This window comes from Balaenoptera physalus, assembly GCF_965194825.1.
Source record: "Balaenoptera physalus genome assembly, chromosome: X".
NCBI classification, from domain to species: Eukaryota; Metazoa; Chordata; class Mammalia; order Artiodactyla; family Balaenopteridae; genus Balaenoptera; species Balaenoptera physalus.
Genome location: NC_138903.1, coordinates 73911399 through 73931829, shown reverse-complemented (window position 1 = coordinate 73931829; position 20431 = coordinate 73911399). Strand labels below are relative to the sequence as shown.

Below are 20431 nucleotides of genomic sequence, written 5' to 3'. Positions count from 1 at the left end.
TGATATTTGCTTTCATTTATGGAGTTTTTGAAGGTGACATTTCAAAGTAGAGAGTGGATGTCATCTTGCACTGGGTCTAAATCAAAATGTGTAAGAAGGTATAGAATATCAAGTCAGAAAGTATATGTTGATAACATATATTTATTATTAATTGGATGGACTAAAATTTTGGAAGGTCATCATAAATTCACACAATTTTAGTTCTGTCAGGAATGTGCTTGTCCCAGATATGCCCATAATTTGCTCCTTACGTTCTTTCAGTCTCAAAAGTCACCACATCAAAGAGATCTTTCCTGACTAACCTATCTGAAGTGGCGGTCTCTCTTCCATTTTTTGCATTTGAAAGCATTTTTGTGGAACCTAGAAAGAACTTTCAAAAGTATCCCGCTTTCCCTGTTTTGGAGGAAACTGATGCCCAGAGAGTTGAAGTGCAATCTTTCTAAAGTCATGCTGCTTGTCGGGAAACAAGACAGGATTAAAATACATCTCACTTCTTAATCTACTGTTCTGTACACTACAACATACTGCATCCCTGTTCTTGGAGATCAAGTTTGTGAGAAAACACTATCGTTAAATCTTATTCATGAGAACTGTTTGTTTTCTTATGAACCTAAGGGACAGTTTGAATAATAGGAGGCCATTATACATAAACTGTAAGGCAATATATTTAAAAAGGTAAATGGTATATTTTCAAATTCTGTCAGCAACTAACATATTCAAATAACTAAACCCTACCTGTGGTCAGCTAGGAATATAGCAATGTTTAAATAACAACACAGAAACTGCATTGAAGAGTTGTCTCAGAGTAATGATCACAAACTAATTCTGTGAATGAATACCTTTTAAGAAAATGGACCTGATCAAAACCTTGAGTGGGGCAACTGTGATGTAAAATAGTTTCACAAATCTAACGAGTGGTGAGGGAGACAGTGTTGACTAATAAAACATTAGTGATGACATGGCAGATGCTGAAATATTGGTGTACCAAAAAGATTTGAAAGTTATTGCATTAAAATGACTCTCATAATACTATTAAAGTCCTTTGTTTCTCATATGGAGTAAGGAATATCTACAGAGAAAAGAAAAGTAAAAAGAAATCTAGTCTAAATAGATTGTGCAGGTCCATGGCAAAAATGGCACTGATGTCCTTTGGCAAACTTAGATGCTTACTGAAAGGATGAACAATTCATAGGTCAAATTTTTACACGTGTGACAAATTATGAGAGGTATTCCCTACATGTCACTGTCTCAGATAGTTTAGAAGGCATAACTAGCTGAGAAGTTTTTGTTTATTTAGTGTGCCAATTTCTCAGCAAATTTATATTTCTAATGATAGATTTGCATAATATATCCAGTGCCAATGTCTCTTTATGGAATGCTCTTGGTTCATTTTTGGGTGTGCCAAAAATGGAAAATCTCATAAATAAGATTACTTTCTAGTTTCCAGGTATAGTGGAGGCTTTCAATTTTCCAATTATTCTATCCAGCCTTGATAATAAGCAGTAAAAAATGAAATGGTCTTTGGAAAATGAAACAAAACAATACAAAACAAAATTGAGCATGTGCTTTCTTGTAGCTGTCCCAAAGGCATGGTGCGTTTTCTTTAACAAGGGAGTAAAGTACAGCAGCGAGAGGAATACTGAAACTAGACCAAGAGGTTCACCAATAATATTCTCCATGCTAGTGTTTATCAAACTGTGGACTATGGGTCACCTGCATCTTTGGCTCAAACACTGAGTCAAAATTTTTGAGAAACAGGAGTAGGGATTGAGAATATGCAATTTTAGAAAACTCCATAGGGATTCTTATGCACATTAGAGTATAAGGACCACCAGTTTGAAAACATTATTAGAAACAGATTCTTGACCTGTAAGTTTCACATAAGATATGGAAACTTAGTAAGATGCACAGACAGCATGGTATAGTGAAGAACAAGCCTCACCTAGAGTGCTCTTTCTGTAGAGCTGAAAGATTTGCTATTTACTAGCTCTCTAAATTTGGGTAAGTCATTAAATTCCTCTGAGTCTCAATTCTCTTAGCTATTAGTGAAATAATATTAGCCAATTTTCAGAATAATTGTGAAGATTAAATAAAATATTTGAAATGAAATGAAGGTACTTTATAAACTGTAAAGTATTTTAAAAATCACCTTATTATATTATTAACAATAAGAATAAGCCAGTAAATTCCTAAATAACAAGTACAATTCTGGGTTTATTAGGACCTTACTATAAAGTCTTCCTTTATATTCTTTGTAGAAAAGAAATAAAAAATCACTTTCAACCAGAACCCTTTAGCATGCTAGAAAAAAAAAAATCTCTTGAATGCAAGTCAAAATATTTAGTGTAGGAGTCCAGAAATCCTGAATGGGAATTGTTAAAGGTAACAATTGAATTTTACTATCACTCCATCTACTTAATTGCTGTTTGTCTTATAACTTATTCACAATAAAATGCTAGATGAATTTTATTCTTATCTGCTGATTTTTTGAATTTATTAAGGTCAACAATGAAAAATTGAAAATTGCATTCAGTCAAGCTGTTTTACATTCCACATGATATTGGATGAAACATTCTCATTTCAAGACCTGGTTCTGTGATAATTATAATTAGCTATGACCATGAACCAAAAAAGGAATTAAAGTTTATACATGACAAGATGCATGGTAAAAAGAGCAAGAGACAAGGCAGGTCACTTCCACCTGGCGAACTCTGCCACTTTTTGTGAAGAAACTTGTGAGTGTGTCAACTGGTATCTTGGAGGACATACACAAAACAGGTAGAACATCCCCCTTTGACCCCAAACCTCCAGACAAAGCTGCTGTGAGTGCACAAATAAGACCTGTGTATTCACTGATTGATGTAGTAGCAAAGTACAAGAGACAGAGAAATATATCGCTGCAATTTGGAAACTGATTCCATGCCATAATAACTAGCAAGGCATTTAACTTCTTTTAGCATCAGTCATGGAATCTATAAAATGGGAATAATAATGAAAACGATTTTTTGTTATAAGGATTAAAAATTTTAATATATAGAATTAATTTATAAATTAATTAAAATATAGAGATTTACATATAACATACTACCAGTCTGTAATGTAATTTTTAACTCCCTTAATACATGAGTTTGAAACTAGCATTTTGATCAGGTAGGGGTATGTGTGTATATGTAAATTTAAGTCTGCTGTCTTGACAATACTATCTTCCTCTTTCATATCCTCATTACATTTTCTTTACATGGTATTTGTTCACCAACATATAGACAGAGGCTCAGGGAAGGGAAAAACATCTAGAAAATATGAGCTTTAAAGACTTGCATTATATATTAATCTGAGGGTCAATTTTATGATTAGTATTTAGCCTGTGGCAGGAACTAGGAAGAAATATTTTAAAGCAAATAAGAAAAGAATTTAACATTCTTGAGAAGTTTTCCAAGATTCTATAAAAAATTAGAATGTAATATTTTCATTTCCTTAGAGTATTTAGCTGTTGGTATTTTAAAAAAATGAATCTTAAGGCAACATTTATTTGAGTGCAGCAATTTCTATTTATAATGTAAAATTGAAATAAGATGTATACAAAGTGTTAAATATAGTACCTGACGCATAGTATAAAGTTAATCCAGTGTGATTTTAATTAATTGGTTATCATTATTATCAGCAGCTATGAGGGTTACAGTTTAGCTGTGAATATTTACTCCTAATTTATCTGAATTCAGGAATCAGCATAATAGAATTGAAATAATTTACCTTGCCATACCCATTTTATCAGACACACTCCTTTTAGCTTCCTTAAGAAAAAAAATCTGCTACTGGGAGTTATGGTACTTAATTGACACCTAGTATTGAGTCCTGTAAATTAATAGTAATCTCTATACTTTATTGTTAATAAGCTTAACCTTCCCCAGTGTGAAAAATGCCCCACATCCATAGTGTTATGGGTAACATGCTCTATGAATGCATCCCTACTTTTGAATAGGGGAAGAATAGATGCTTCTAACTTCAAGCCAGCAAACACTAAACCAAAAGGGGGGAGGAGTAGGAGAATGAGGAGGATTCCTGACTTAGAAGATAATGTCAATTGGAACTGTTTGCTATTCATTAAAAATTACTATAATGAGAAAAAAAATCATTTGCAGGGACTAAAAAATGCAAGTAAAGAGAATATGGAGATCTTCAGAAAATTCTATGTACTACATGGAAATTCTTTAAGTAGTAATCAATGAATTCAAATTCTAGCATGTGGAAACCCATCCTTCCTTTTTAATTTTCTTCTAGTACTGTATTTCACAAGTTTATCTTCTATTAAAATTATTTATTATACTGGCAGCTTGTAAAACTCCTCATTTATTCCTAGCAAATAGTTTAAACATAGGAAATTTTATGTGATGAACAGTAAACACATTTTCTGTTTTGCCTCACAATCTGGTTTCTCAAAACATTATACCCTCATGCTAGCATTTTTGTAGTGGTTTAAGCTATATTGCTTGAAAGATACAGTGAGGTCAAATGAGAATAGTAATTCAAAGTCAGAATTGGCTTTATTAATGAATAACTAAATTAGTGCCATGGGATAATAGATAAAACTGTCTATTGTAGCTTTTCCCATCTCCAAAATTTTAAGGCAAAGTGCTTTAGGACATTCTAGTTGATTCTTTCCATCTTTTGCGTTAAGATGGTTTTATTTAGTGTCATCCATATGAATTTCAATTTAGCGGCACTAAATTTTGATTGACTTCCATATTTGCCAAACAGAATTTTTAAGAGAAAGAGACAAAAATACTTCTTGATATTTTAAACTTTGAGAAGCAGGGTGATTAGGAGAGAACTTCACATGGTAGTCCATTTATTTAACATAGTAAAGAGCTCAACCTTAAATACAGGGGATTATATTTATGTACCACTTGTCTTATTCACCAAGATAAAGAAAGTTTCTTTCATGGTATTCATACTCTAAAGATCTCTCTGTTATTTTAGCAGTCTAGTATGAAACATAACTTTTCAATTTTATTTTTCCTTTAGATATGGTTAGTTTTCTAATATCTTTATTATTGAGGCCTAGAATCTGTTGCATGAGGCCAAAATATGTCTGAGAAAATATCCTGTTTATTTTGAAGCTCACGCATTTTTTTATCTCTAGTATTTCCCACTTGTTTTAATGATAAATGAAGTTGCATTTTCTTGCATTAACTCTTGAGTTTACTGTGCTGTGCTTAACACATAGTTATCATGAATGGCTATAAGTGGAAACTTACTTTTTCCTTTTACAATGGGAATATTGGATGGGGCTGGAGGCAAGAAAGTACTTTCCTATTAGCAAAAATATGTCCAATATGTTGTTAAGGAATCTTAAGTTTGTGCTTAAAAGCAAAGAGATGTTGTAAAACAAAAACAGGCATTAAAAAATTCTCATTCTCACAGTTCAAGATTCTGAACAAGCAATTGAATATAAACAGATATATGTTGGTAGAGACAGGCCACTTAGAATTCAATCAAAACACATTTAGGATTAAGGTTCTATTAATTAGCTTTTCCTATCAAGTAGTAGCTCTCAACATGTTTCCCTCTGTCCCAATATATCAGATGGAGATGACTCATTCCAAACAGTAATACAGTAGTGGCTCATTAGGGCAATCATTGGAGGGTAAGGGGAGCAGGCAGCATTATGTACTTCCTGGAGAGGGGAGATAGAGATTAGAATCTAGGGGAGAGTGTATGCAGTTGAAATAAGCCTCCCATGTGACATGCTCCCCGTGTTGACAATCATGTCTATTAAGTGATACAAATTGGCTTCTATTATTTGTTGAAGCAGATGTTATTGAGCCTCACCACTGAGAAGGATACTAGTGACATAGGTATCTTAATAGCTTTGATAATTTCACATCTATAGCTTCTACTAAAATTTTTAGGAAATCAACAGATGAAAGCTTACCATGCTCTCTAGACTTATGTTATCTATACATGGATCTCCTCTTGCTATTTCGCATCCCCAAAATGATAAGGTATTTGTGTTAGTATTGTTCTATCATTATGAATTGTGTCAATATTTTTCCCATACACTTTTGTTTGTTTTCACTAAAGGACAGGGACCATGTCCATGCAACACTCATTGCCTGTTATTAGGTTTCAAATCTTTTTATACTTCATTTTCTAGGGTATCCTAGATACCCTGGATCTGTGTGGTCATGCTTAGTGTTCTGTGGATTCCTGGTGATGTAAACACATTAAATCCTCTTTGAGAATCAGTGGATATGACTTGAGGGGTGCCTCCTATATCCCAGCTGCTGGTTACACTACCCAGTTGAAGGGCTTTTGTAGAGATGTGCCAGGAAATAAGTAATCCATATGGTGAAATCTGAGACACTTTTAGAGCCAATACCCCAGTTTGTTCCTGTAAGTGCTAGAATGTTCTGTGTTTTTCTCTTTCCCTAACTATCCCCTTGGTAGTAAGGACACTCAGGGAAATTCTGAAAGTTTTGATGAGGGAGGTGATAACACATAGTTATTTTATGTATCTTTATCCATGAAATAGGGATTAAAAAATACATTTAACCAATTTTAGAAGAGACTTGAACTTGGTGGCTTCTTGAGTGAGAAAAAAACCTTTGAATCTTTTCAAGCCTAGTGGAGAAGAAGTCATCTTTACACTGCTGTCATATAAGAAACAAATTTTTGGCAACCAACCTAGTTGGGCAGTGTTTTAAATGAAAGGCTCTTCTTTATGTTATCTCTATCGCAACAACATTTTCAGAAGCTCCTCAGGGAGCCTTGACTGATTTCAAATTAACTTATTACTTATCAGTAAAGGGAGTATTAGTGTTTTAAATCCCATACTACACAGACCATTATCTTCTTCATCCCAATGAAAGACCAAACAAAATTGCTGTTTTCCACTGTTGCACATTTGCTCATGCAAATACGTGCACTAGAAATTCTGGGCATATATAAAAATAGCAAACATATAGTTACTAGTTAGTCTGTCTGCCTTTAGACTCTCTCCTACCAAGCCTGTAAAATAACACGAGATAAATGTTCCTAAAACAGTGCTTACATCAACCCATAGCCTTAATAAAAACAAAAACCAAAAACCAAAACCCAGTGACTCCCTATTGATCACTGGATCAACTGTGCATCAATTAACTGATTCATTTATACATTCAATGCATATTCAACAACTACTACTTGACATAGTGCCAGACAATATGCTGTGTATACGTGTATGGTGGATCAGGGTAAGAGGGAAAAAGGGAGGTAGAGAAATTAAATTAGTATGGTTCCTTCTATCCAGAAGCTTACACTCAAATAAGGAAAATAAACCATATGCACAAATAGCTACAACACCAAATATAGCTATCCCTCAAGTGAAAAGGTACAGTAACATGAATTCCTTAGACTGGCATTTAAAGTTCTCCATAATTTGATCTTACCTTTATCTCTGCCATTGTTATTGGTGACGTCATCAGGTATCTTCTTTTTTAAGGCAATCTAATCTGTTTAATACAAGCTATATTAATTCCTGCTACTCTGCCTTCCATCCTATTTTCCCATCTAGATCATAATCCCCCATTCCTCTCCAGACTTTCAAAGACTGTTATTCATTCCCTCCATGAGGTCTAGAGAGAAGTCCAGTTCACATTTATCTTCCTTATCCTTGACTACTGATGCCTCTAATAATATTTGTACCAAAATAAGAGTACTGAATATATATTCTGTATCTTCTAATGGTTTTATTCATGAATGACATATTTCTTTAAGTAGACTACATTCCTTTGGGTGGGGACCACGGCTTTACCTCTTTTTTCACCTTACATAGAAGGGTAACTAACATTTATTGAATATTTATTCTGTGCTAAACACTGTTCTAAGTTCCTTACATGTATTACCATGTTTATTACATACAACAGGTGGGTGTTATTATTATTCCCACTTTGCAGATTAGAAAACTGAGTCACATAGATAAAAAGTAACTTGCTTAAGGTCATACAGATAGTATGAGGTAGAACCAGGTTTTGAACTCATTCTGTTTTCAGAGCCCATGCTCTTAATCATTACATAATAACATTTCTTTGACACAGATCTAAACACAAAGAAGGCACACCAAGTACTCAGATAAACACTGTTGATTGATGCTGAAACCTAGATGATTTTAAATGTTTTCACCGGTAATTTTGCTACTGTTTACTTGTTTACTAATTTATAGACCCAAGACAAAATAATTTTTATCTCTTTCATCTTGAATATTCCAAACAGATCTGTGAGTTTTTATAGGAAAATGTAAGGTTGATCGCTCAGATTTAGTTCTCTCCTGATAAAATATGTCCAAGTGCTGAAAAGAAATCAATACACTATTGAAATGATTTGGAGTAGGAAAAAAATACATTTTCAGTAGATGAATTATTTTGAAGATGTTGAAGAAACTTGAACTGATAAAGCTAGTAAAAATAAGGGACAGTATATTATCTGCTGTCAAAAGTAGAATGTTGATATTTCTTTTGGTGAAGGTATAAAAAAGGGTCTTTGATTTATACACTCACAGCAAGAATCTCCACACAAATTCATTTTGTAAATAATTGCTAAAATCTATATTCTCTCTTTCTTTCCACCCTCCCACACAGAGAATTTAGCATAACCCATCCGGAACTAAATGAAAATGTGTCATTCAGAGGCTTGGAGTAATTTATAGGTATATGAAGGCATTAACCTCTGGCCATTTGGGCTGGTGAATTCTTAAGAAGGAGTAAAAGGCTTGCCAGTTGGTCTTTCCCTTCATGTTTTCTTTGGTAAACACTGCATCATCTTCCCTATCTACATCCTTTTGTATCATTTCTTCCTTATATTTGACTTCTGTTCTTTTATATACCCCTTTTCAGAAAATACTTTTATGAAAACTATAATGGATTCATTAGGCGCAGACTGAGCATAGTTGTCCCTTATTATGAAATGGTAGGTAATGAACACAAATAAAGGGTAGTTCAGCTTTGATGAGAGTTTATATTTAGTTTACTACTAATTTTGACAATAAGACTATGCTGATTTTAATGTCCTCTTCCAGCCTACTCTGTCTTTGCAATTTTTCTCTTCCATGCTGAAGGAATTTCTCTCAACTACATGGTTGACTTCACCATGTCTCCAGTAGTTTTTAGTTATTTTTTCCATGTGATGATTCATCTGCAGGGTCTTGTATTCCATTGACCCCACCTCAAATTCCCATACAATTCTTTCACAAAAGTAAAATGTCTCAGGATTTCCATTTGAATAAGAAGAGATATACTGCCTTACTTTTTCCACACACATTAGGGTCCCGTGATGGATTCTTATTTTTGGTGGATTATAGTGTTTTAAAATTGTGGACTATTATATTGGACAGTAATTTAGAAAAGCTTAATTTTACAGATAAAGAAAGTAGGTCCCAGAAAGATTAAATCATTTGTTTCTCAAGCTCATATATTATGTATTTATCTATTTATTTTAACACAAAGAGTGAGTGTTTACTGATACTACCCATAAAATGAATTTTGGCACATGCTTTTTTTTTTTTTTTAATAGCAGTGGGATTCCTCCAGCCTCAGATGTCCAAAGCTTCCTAGAATAAGCAACAATATTTTTCAATGTGTCATTTTAAAAGAGTAACAAATTAATATTTTCACATAAGTTGAAACATATGAAACGCAAATTATGCTGTCTAAAGAAACTCTACTATCTTGTATAAGGACAGAAAATATAACCTCAATCAGCATCAAGTAAAATATTACAGAAGCATATCAGCTCTGAAATAGCTATATTTAGATTTATCTTTAAACAATCCAACATATGTAATTCACATGCTTTTTCTTATATTCTGTGAGTCACTTCTGAAGAAATAATAAAAACTTTTCATTATGGCCTCTAATCTAATAGTCACTAATCTGAATTTTTACTTAATATTTGTTGAGGAAGTCATACAGAAAAGTAGTTTTCACATCTGAAAATTTTCCAAAACATGTAAAGTTAATACAATTAATAAAATGTGTGGCATATGAAAAGCTCTATGCTTTCCTAAGCACTGTCAACAAAACTTCTTAAAACTGAGCTATTTAAAGCTTTCACAAGACTGTATAAGTTACAGCTTTTTGCAACTACAAGAATATGTTAAATGTCAATTGATGTGTTGGTTATTAAATTATTTTCTTTAAAAGAAAATTTGATTTTGAAATTACAACAGCTTCTCTACTGTCTCTATGTTTCTATTATCTCTCTTCACTTCAATTCATCCCCCTGGAATAATGTTCCCTTGATACTGTTTTCGTTAGATAGTCCTCAAATCAAGAAATCTACATTGAATTTCTGCTGTCTGTTAGATCAAGACCATTTTCCTCATCCTGATAGTCAAAGACAATTTGGCTGTGCCCTAACAGCATTATTTCATCAGCTAGCATTCTCCTATGATTTCCTCTGTTATAGTCAGATCTGTCACCTCACTGCTCCATGCCTACAGTGCTCACCACCTCTTACCTGTGCCCTTGCCAAGACTGCCTGCTTTTCTGTGGAAAGAAAAACCTGCTGAATCACACCCTAAGCAGATGTCTATAGAACCATAGAATATGAGAACTATAAGCCTCCTTTAAGTTTATTTATTCCAGCCCCTTCATCATACTGAGACTCAGATAAGTGAATTTACTTGCCCAAAGGCCTGCATTTAATTTGTTTTAGAGTCTGCAGTCTGTACCAGAAGTTAGATTGCTTTATGCTTAGTCTAGTGCTCTTTCACTGTACTGTCTTAAAACTCACACTAAAGCTTATCTCTTTACCCAGCTTATACTGATCTCATTTGTGAACTCTTATTGTACTTATAATTAATAACATAGAGTTTAGCATTTGTGTAAAACCAACATGATTTGAAGCCCTATTATATGCAAGGCACTTGGGTAGTCACTCCACTTACATTCTCTCGTTACTTATGGTAACCCCATAAGGTAAACATTTTTATCCCAATTTTGTTGAGAAGTAATCTAAGGCTCATATAGACACATTTTCCCAAATAAGTGATGCAACTGGGAATAAAATATATATGTCTTTGTTTCCAAAGTGTAAGATGTAATTTTCCCCAACAGTTTCAAGATGTTCATCTTGACTGTCTTCAAATGGAGTTTAAGTATTAGGTTTTGCCATGGATGTAGAAGACCCTGGAGTAATGCTCCTTTAAATTTGGGTAGGAGTAATGTGGGTGACTATTGGAGAGAATGTATCTGATGCAAAAAGTCATATATTAAATATATAATTTCTGTTAAGTTGAGTAAAAGATTTATATCAATTTTTGTTTGGATTTCATCAAGCCAATACTATATCTAAGTATATGAATAAAAGGTCTTTAAATATTAGGTGTCAGATAACAAAAAGACTGTTTACTAGAGCCATGTGAAATAGTTTTTTTTCTTGGATATTGAGAACTTTCCTGGATCATTTCAAAGAAAAAAATATTTTCAGGAAGACCAAGTCAAGTAAATTTTAAGACTTTTTTTGAACAATGGAGAGTATTTTAAAACAAGTCTGTATATTCTGCATGTACTTTGCTACTACAAACTTCAGGAAACATCGGTGTAGAAATTTGTTATTGAAACAGATTCATTAAAAGGAACTTTATTTTGGAGGAGGATTCTGGGAAGATGGCAGAGTAGGAAGCACCAGGTATCTGTCTCCCCACCTAGAAAACAGTTGCAGTGGCAGAATTTGTGTGATGTAGCTATTTTGGAGCTCTTGCAACACCCAGGGGAAGTACAGGAAATTGTGGTTAGTTTTGGTCAATTTTAGCTCTTAGCACAGTAGCAACTACCCATCCTCCCCCAGCACCATGGCAAGCAGAAGTGCATGCTTTCCTGGAACAACATGCACAGAGCTTGTGGAAGCCAAAGTGGGCAAAAAAGATGCTGTTCTCCAGGTATTAAGTATGTATGATCTGATTTCTAATTGCTGCTTCTGATCACAGAGGTGCAGACAGATAGATGGTGACCACTGTTGTCACAACTTCTCTCATTGTTGCAAGCCCCTCCCTTTCTGCCTAAAATGACTTCCAGGGGATTTTAAGGGATGGTGCCCTTCCTTCCCACCCCCCCTTTCATTTTTCTCTTTTCTCCCTTTTAGGAACCAGGCTTTAAGGACACACAAAATCAACTATGTGGGGAAAACTAGAAAGTAACTACACATGCCCAGGGAAAGGAACAAGCTCATAAAAGACCAAAAAAATCCTTAAGTTTATACCTCAGGCTAATCTTTGACACAGAGATGGCCTACAACAATTACCAAAACAAAAATAATAAACAAAAACAATAGCAAAATACAACAAACCCTGGGTAAGTTGGAGAATATGATTTCCAGAGTTAACATATCATTACATTGAAATGTCTATTTTTTCAACAAAAAATCACAAAGCATACAAAGAAACAGGAAAGTATGACTCATTCAAAGGAAAAAAAATCAACAGAAACTGTCTCCCCAAAAGACTTGATGGCGGGTCTACTAGGCAAAGGCCTTAACTATCTAAAAGACACTCAAAGAACTGAAGGAAGATGTGGAGAAAGTCAAGAAAACAATGTATGAACAAAATAGATATATCTATAAAGAGATAGATAAAAAGTGACCAAAAAACCTTAGCTGAAAAATACAGTAACTGAAATAAAAATTTCACTGTAGGGATACAAAGGCATATCTGAGCAAGAGGAAAAAAAGAACTAGCTAACTTGAAGATATGACAATGGAAATTACCAAGTCTGAGGATCAGAATGTAAAAGATTAAAGAAAAGTGAACAGGGCTTAATGGACCTGTGGGACACCATCAAGTGGACCAACATATACATTGTGGGAGTCCCAGAAAGAGAAGAAAACCCAAGAGAAAAGGACAGAAAGAATATTTGAAGAAATAATGGTTGAAAAATCCCCAAATTTGATGAAAGAGATGAATATAAACATTCAAGAACCTCAACGAACTCCAAGTAAGATGCACTCAAAGATACACATATTGAGACACTTATAATCAAAATTTCAAAAGTAAAGACAAAAAGAGAATCATGAAACAAATAAGAAAGTAGTGACTCATCACATACAAAGGATCTTCAATAAGACTAGCAACAGATTTCTCATCAGAAACTATGGAGGCCATAAGGCAGTAAGCTGATATATTCAAAGTGTTAAAAGAAAAAAAAAAACCTTTCAAACAAGAATCTATAGCTGGCAAAATTGTTCTTCAAAAGTGAGGGGAAAATTAAGACATTCCCAGATAAACAAAAGCTGAGGGAGTTTGTTACCAGTAAACCTGCCCTGCAAGAAATGCTCAAAGGAGTCCTGTAGGGTGAAATGAAAAGGCACTAGGCACAAACTTAAAGTAGTATGAAGAAGTAAAGATCTCAATAAAGGTAAAAAGATGTGCAATTATAAAAGCTAGCATTACTATAGCAATATTTTGTAACTCTACTTTTTTTCTACATAATTTGAGACTAATATATTAAAAAAAATTTTTAGGCAAAAAGCTAGTATTGTAACTTTGATTTGTAATTCCATATTTTGTTTTCTACACAGTTTAAGAGACTAAATGCATTTTTAAATTATTAGTTTAAGTTTTAGGGTACACAATGAACAAAGATGTAATTTTGTGACATCAACAACTGAAAGAGGTGGAGATAGCGTTATTAAAGGAGCAGAGTGTTGGTATGTTATTGAAGTTAAGCTGGAATAAATTTAAATTAAGAGTGTTATAACTTTAGGATACTAGATGTAATTGCCATAGTAACCACAAAGAAAATAGCTATAGAATATATACAAAAGGAGATGAGAAAGGAATTTAAATGTTTCAATACAAAAAATCAACTAGACACAAAAGAATACAAGAATGTAGAAAGTGAGGGACAAAACAGCTATAAAACAAATATAGAAAATGAATAGCAAAATGACAGAAGTGTTCCTTATTGTCAGTAATTACCTTGCATGTAAATGGATCAAACTCTGCAATCAAAAGACAGAGATTGATAGAATGGATTAAAAAAGACTTGCTCCAACTATATCCTGTCTACAAGAGACCCATTTTAGATCCAAAGACACAAATAGATTGAAGGTGTAAAGATAGAAAAAGGTATTCCATGAAAATAGTAACCAAAGGGAACAGGGGTGGCTATACTAATATCAGATAAAATAGTTTAAATAAAAGTTTACAAGAGACAAAGAAGGACATTACATATTAATAAAAGGTTCAACACAGAAAGAAGATATAACAATTATCAACATTTACACACCTAATAACAGACCATCAAGATATTTCAAGTAAAAACTGACAGGAAGAAAGGGATAAATAGAAATTGTAGTTGGAATATTCAATAACCCACTCTCAATAATGGATAGTACAACCAGACAAAAGATAGTAAGAAAATAGACTTAAACAACACAATAAACCAACTAGATCTAACAGACATATGCAGAACACTCTACACAACAACAGCATACACATTCTTCTCAAATGCATATGGAACATTTCCTAGAAGAGACCACATGTTAGGCCACAAATTAAGTCTCAATAGATTCTAAAAGGTAGATATCATACAAAGGATCTTCTCTGACCACAATGGGATGAAGTTAGAAATGAGTAGCAGAAGTAAAACTGGAAAACTCAAAAAGTTGTGGAAATTAAACAGAACATCAAAGAAGATGTCATGATGGAAACTTTAAAATACTTAGAGAACACAGAAAACGACAACACAACATAACAAAACTTATGGAATGCAGCAAAATTAGTGCTAAGGGAGGAATTTATAGCTATAAATATGCTTACATTAAAAAAAGAGAAATATCTAAAATTGAAAACCTAAGTTTACAACAACTTAGGGAACTAGAAAATTAAGAACAAACTAAACTAAAAGCTAGAAGAAGAAATGAAATGATAAAAACTAGAGCAGAGATTAAAAAAATAGAGAATAGAAAAATGCAGAAAATCAATAAAATCAAAGTTGGTTCTTTGAGAAGATCAACAAAATTGATAGAACCTTTTACTGGATTAACTAAGAAAAAAGAGAGAAGAATCAAATTACTAAAATCAGAAATAAAACTGAGGACATTACCACTGATTCCATGGAAAAAGAATCATAAGAGAGTACTATGAGTAATTGTATGCCAACAAACTGAATAACCAAGAAGAAATAGACAAATTCTTAGGAACACAATACATACCAAGAATAAATCATGAGAGAGACATTCAAGATAGCGGAGGATTAAGACATGGAGATCACCTTTCTCACAACAAATACATCAGAAATACAACTACATGTGGAACAACTCCTACAGAACACCTACTGAATGCTGGCAGACCTCAGACTTCCCAAAAGGCAAGAAATTCCCCAGGTACCTGGGTGCGGCAAAAGAAAAAAAAACAAAAACAAAAACAAAGACAAAAGAATAGGGATGGAACCTGCACTTCTGGGAGGGAGCTGTGAAAGAGGAAAAGTTTCCACACACTAGGAAGTCCCTTCACTGGCAGAGACGGGTGTGGTGGGGGAGAAGCTTTGGAGCCACAGAGGAGAGCGCAGCAATAGGGGTGCAGAGGGAAAAGTGGAGAAATTCCCGCACACAGGATCAGTGTTGACCAGCACTCACCAACCTGAGAGGCTTGTCTGCTCACCCGCCAGGGTGGGTCGGTACTGGGAGCTGGGACTCTGGTTTCAGAGGTCAGATCTCAGGGAGAGGACTAGGGTTGGCTATGTAAACACAGCCTGGAGGGAGCTAAGGCACAACAGGTAGCTGGGAGGGAGTCTGGGAAAAAGTCTGGAACTGCCTAAGAGGCAAGAGAACACTGTTTCACTGTGCACAAGGAGAGGGGATTCAGATCACGGCCTAAATGAGTTCCAGAGACGGGCTTAAGCTGTGGCAAACAGTGCGGACACCAGAGACGGGCATGAAATGTTAAGGCTGCTGCTGCAGCCACCAAGAAGCCTGTGTGGAAGCACAGATCACTATCCACACCACCCCTCCTAGGAGCCTGTGCAGCCCGCCACTGCCAGTGTCCCATGATCCAGAGACAACTTCCCTGGGAGAACACACAGCAGGCCTCAGGCTGTTACAATGTCATACCAGTCTCTGGAGCCGCAGGTTCGCCCCGCATTCCGTACCCCTCCCTCCCCCAAGCATGAGTGAGCCAGAGCCCCTTAATCAGCTGCTCCTTTAACCCCGTCCTGTCTGAGCTAAGAACAGACACCCTCAGGCAACCTACATGCAGAGGCGGGGCCAAATCCAAAGCTGAACCCCAGGAGCTGTGCGACCAAAGAAGAGAAAGGGAAATTTCTCCCAGCAGCCTCAAGAGCAGCAGATAAAATCTCCACAATCAACTTGATGTACCCTGCATCTCTGGAATAGCTGAATAGACAATGAATCATCTCAAAATTGAGGCGGTGGATTTTGAGAGCAACTGTAGACTTGGGGTTTGCTTTCTGCATCAAATTTGTTTCTGGTTTGACGTCTATCTTAGTTTAGCATTTAGACTTTATTATCATTGGTAGATTTGTATATTGATTTGATTACTCTCCTCCTTTTTTAAAATATATATATAGATATATATATATATATTTTTCCTTCTCTTTTTGTGAGTGTGTATGTGTAGGTTTCTTAGTGTGATTTTGTCTGTATAACTTTGCTTTTACCATTTTTCTGTCTGTCCATTTTTGTTTTTTATTTTAGTACAGATTTTAGTGCTTGTTATCATTAGTGGATTTGTTTTTTGGATTGGTTGCTCTCTTCTTTCTTTCTTTCTTTTGTTTTTCTTTTACCTGTTACTTATTTTTAATAAATATTTTTATTTTTTATTTTAATAACTTTTATTTTATTTTTTTTCTTTCTGTCTTTCTTATTTTCTCCCTTTTCTTCTGAGCCATGTGACTGACAGGGTCTTGGTGCTCCAGCCGGGTGTCACGGCTGTGCTCCTGAGGTGTGAGAGCAGAGTTCAGGACATTGGTCAACCAGACACCTCCCACGTAATATCAAACGGAAAAAGTGCTCCCAGAGATCTCCATCTCAAAGCTAAGACCCAGATCCACTCAACGACCAGCAAGCTACAGTGCTGGACACCCTATGCTAAACAAATAGCAAGACAGGAACACAGCCCCATCCATTAGCAGAGAGGCTGCCTAAAATCATAATAAAGTCACAGACACCCCAAAGCACACCACCAGAGGTGGTCCTGCCCAACAGAAAGACAAGATCCAGCCTCATCCACCAGAACACAGGTACCAGTCCCCTCCACCAGGAAGCCTACACAACCCACTGAGACAACCTGAGCCACTGGAGGCAGACACCAAAAACAACAGGAACTATGAACCTGCAGCCTTTGAAAAAAAGGAGACCCCAAACACAGTAAGTTAAGCAAAATGAGAAGACAGAGAAACACACAGAAGATGAAAGGGCAGGGTAAAAACCCACCAGACCAAACAAATGAAGAGGAAATAGGCAGTCTACCTGAAAAAGAATTCAGTGTAATGATAGTCAAGATGATCCAAAATCTTGGAAATAGAACGGAGAAGATAAAATAAACTTATAACAAGGACCTTGAAGAATGAAAGAGCAAACATACAATGATGAACAACAGAATAAATAAATTAAAAATTCTCTAGAAGGAATAAATAGCACAATAACTGAGGGAGAAGAACGGATAAGTGACCTGGAACATAAAATAGTGGAAATAACTACTGCAGAGCAGAATAAAGAAAAAAGAATAGGAAGAATAAAAAGAACTGAGGACAGTCTCAGAGACCACTGTGAAAACATTAAATGCACCAACTTTTGAATTATAGGGGTCCCAGAAGAAGAGGAGAAAAAGAAAGGGACTGAGAAAATATTTGAAGAGATTATGGTTGAAAACTTCCCTAACATGGAAAAGGAAATAAAGTCCAGGAAGTGCAGAGAGCCCCATACAGGATAAACCCAAGGAGAAACATGCCAAGACAAATATTAATAAAACTATCAAAAATTAAATCCAAGAAAAAATATTAAAAGCAGCAAGGGAAAAGCAACAAATAACATACAAGAGAATCCCCATAAGGTTAACAGCTGATCTTTCAGCAGGAACTCTGCAAGCCAGAAGGGAGTGGCAGGACATATTTCAAATGATGAAAGAGAAAAACCTATAACCAAGATTGCTCTATCAAGCAAGGATCTCATTCAGATTTGACAGAGAAATTAAAACCTTTACAGACAAGCAAAAGCTAAGAGAATTCAGCACCACCAAACCAGCTTTACAACAAATGCTAAAGGAACTTCTCTAGGCAGGAAACACAAGAGAAGGAAAAGACCTACAATAACAAACACAAAACAATTAAGAAAATGGTAATAGGAACATACATATCGATAACTACGTTAAATGTAAATGGATTAAATGCTCCAACCAAAAGACATAGACTGGCTGAATGGATACAAAAAAAAACCCATATATATGCTGTCTACAAGACACCCACTTCAGACCTAGGGACACATACAGACTGAAAGTGAGGGGATGGAAAAAGATATTCCATGCAAATGGAAATCAAAAGAAAGCTGGAGTAGAAATTCTCTTATCAGACAAAATAGAATTAAAATAAAGGCTATTAAAAGAGACAAAGAAGGACACTACATAATGATCAAGGGATCAATCCAAAAAGAAGACATAACAATTGTAGATATTTATGTACTCAACATAGGAGCCCCTCAATACATAAGGCAAATGCTAACATCCATCAAAGGGGAAATCAACAGTAACAAAATCATAGTAGGGGTCTTTAATACCCCACTTTCACCAAAGGGAAGATCATCCAAAATGAAAATAAATAAGGAAACACAAGCTTTAAATGATACATTAGACAAGATGAACTTAATTGATATTTATAGGACACTCCATCCAAAAACAAGAGAATATACTTTCTTCTCAAGTGCTCATGGAACATTCTCCAGGATAGATCATATCCTGGGTCACAAATCATGCCTTGGTAAATTTAAGAAAATTAAAATCATATCAAGTATCTTTTCTGACCACAACACTATGAGACTAGATATCAATTACAGGAAAAATTCTGTAAAAAATACTAACACGTGCAGGCTAAACAATACACTACTAAATAATGAAGGGGTCACTGAAGAAATCAAAGAGGAAATCAAAAAATACCTAGAAAGAAATGACAATGAAAACATGACGACACAAAACACAATGATGCAACACCTATGGCATGCAGCAAAAGAAGTTCTAAGAGGGAAGTTTATAGCAATACAATTCTACCTCAAGAAACAAGAAACAACTCAAATAAACAACCTAACTTTACACCTAAAGCAATTAGAGAAAGAAGAACAACAAAACCCCAAAGTTAGCAGAAGGAAAGAAGTCATAAAGATCAGATCAGAAATAAATGAAAAAGAAATGAAGGAAACAATAGTAAAGATCAATAAATCTAAAAGCTGGTTCTTTGACAAGATAAATAAAATTGATAAACCATTAACCAGACTCATCAAGAAAAAAAGGGAGGAGACTCAGATCAACAGAATTAGAAATGAAAAAGGAGAAGTAAAAACTGACACTGCAGAAATACAAAGGATCATGACAGATTACTACAAGAAACAATATGCCAGTAACATGCACAACCTGGAAGAAATGGACAAGTTCTTAGAAAAGCACAACCTTCCGAAACTGAACCAGGAAGAAATAGAAAATATAAACAGACCAATCACGAGCACTGAAATTGAAACTGTGATTAAAAACCTTCCAGCAAACAAAAGTCCAGGACCAGATGGCTTCACAGGCGAATTCTATCAAACACTTAGAGAATAGCTAACACCTACCTTTCTCAAATTCTTCCAAAATATAGCAGAGGGAAGAACACTCCCAAACTCATTCTACGAGGCCATAATCACCCTGATACCAAAACAAGACAAAGATGTCACAAAGAAAGAAAACTACAGGCCAATATCACTGATGAACATAGATGGAAAAATCCTCAACAAAATACCAGCAAACAGAATCCAACAGCACATTAAAAGGATCATACACCATGATCAAGTGGGGTTTATCCCAGGAATGCAGGCATTCTTCAATATACACAAATCAATCAACGTGATAAACCATATTAACAATTGGAAGGCTAAAAACCATATGATCATCTCAATAGATACAGAGAAAGCTTTTGACAAAATTCAACACCCATTTATGATAAAAACCCTACAGAATGTAATCATAGAGGGAACTTACCTCAACATAATAAAGTCTATATATAACAAACCCAGAGCTAACATCATTCAAAATGGTGAAAAACCTGATACCATTTCTCCTAAGATCAGGAACAAGACAAGGTTGTCCACTCTCACCACTATTATTCAACATAGTTTTGGAAGTATTAGCCACAGAAATCAGAGAAGAAAAAAAATAAAATGATTCCAAATCGGAAAAGGAGAAGTAAAGATGTCACTG

The 20431-nt window shown here is 34.9% G+C and overlaps 1 protein-coding gene across 1 annotated transcript in view; it reads right to left on the bottom strand.

The window, feature by feature from the left end:
• The window catches only part of LOC309653068 (uncharacterized protein), a 377540-nt gene that overhangs the window by 10645 nt on the left and 346464 nt on the right, over positions 1-20431 (bottom strand). The gene's annotated exons all lie outside the window — the stretch shown is intronic.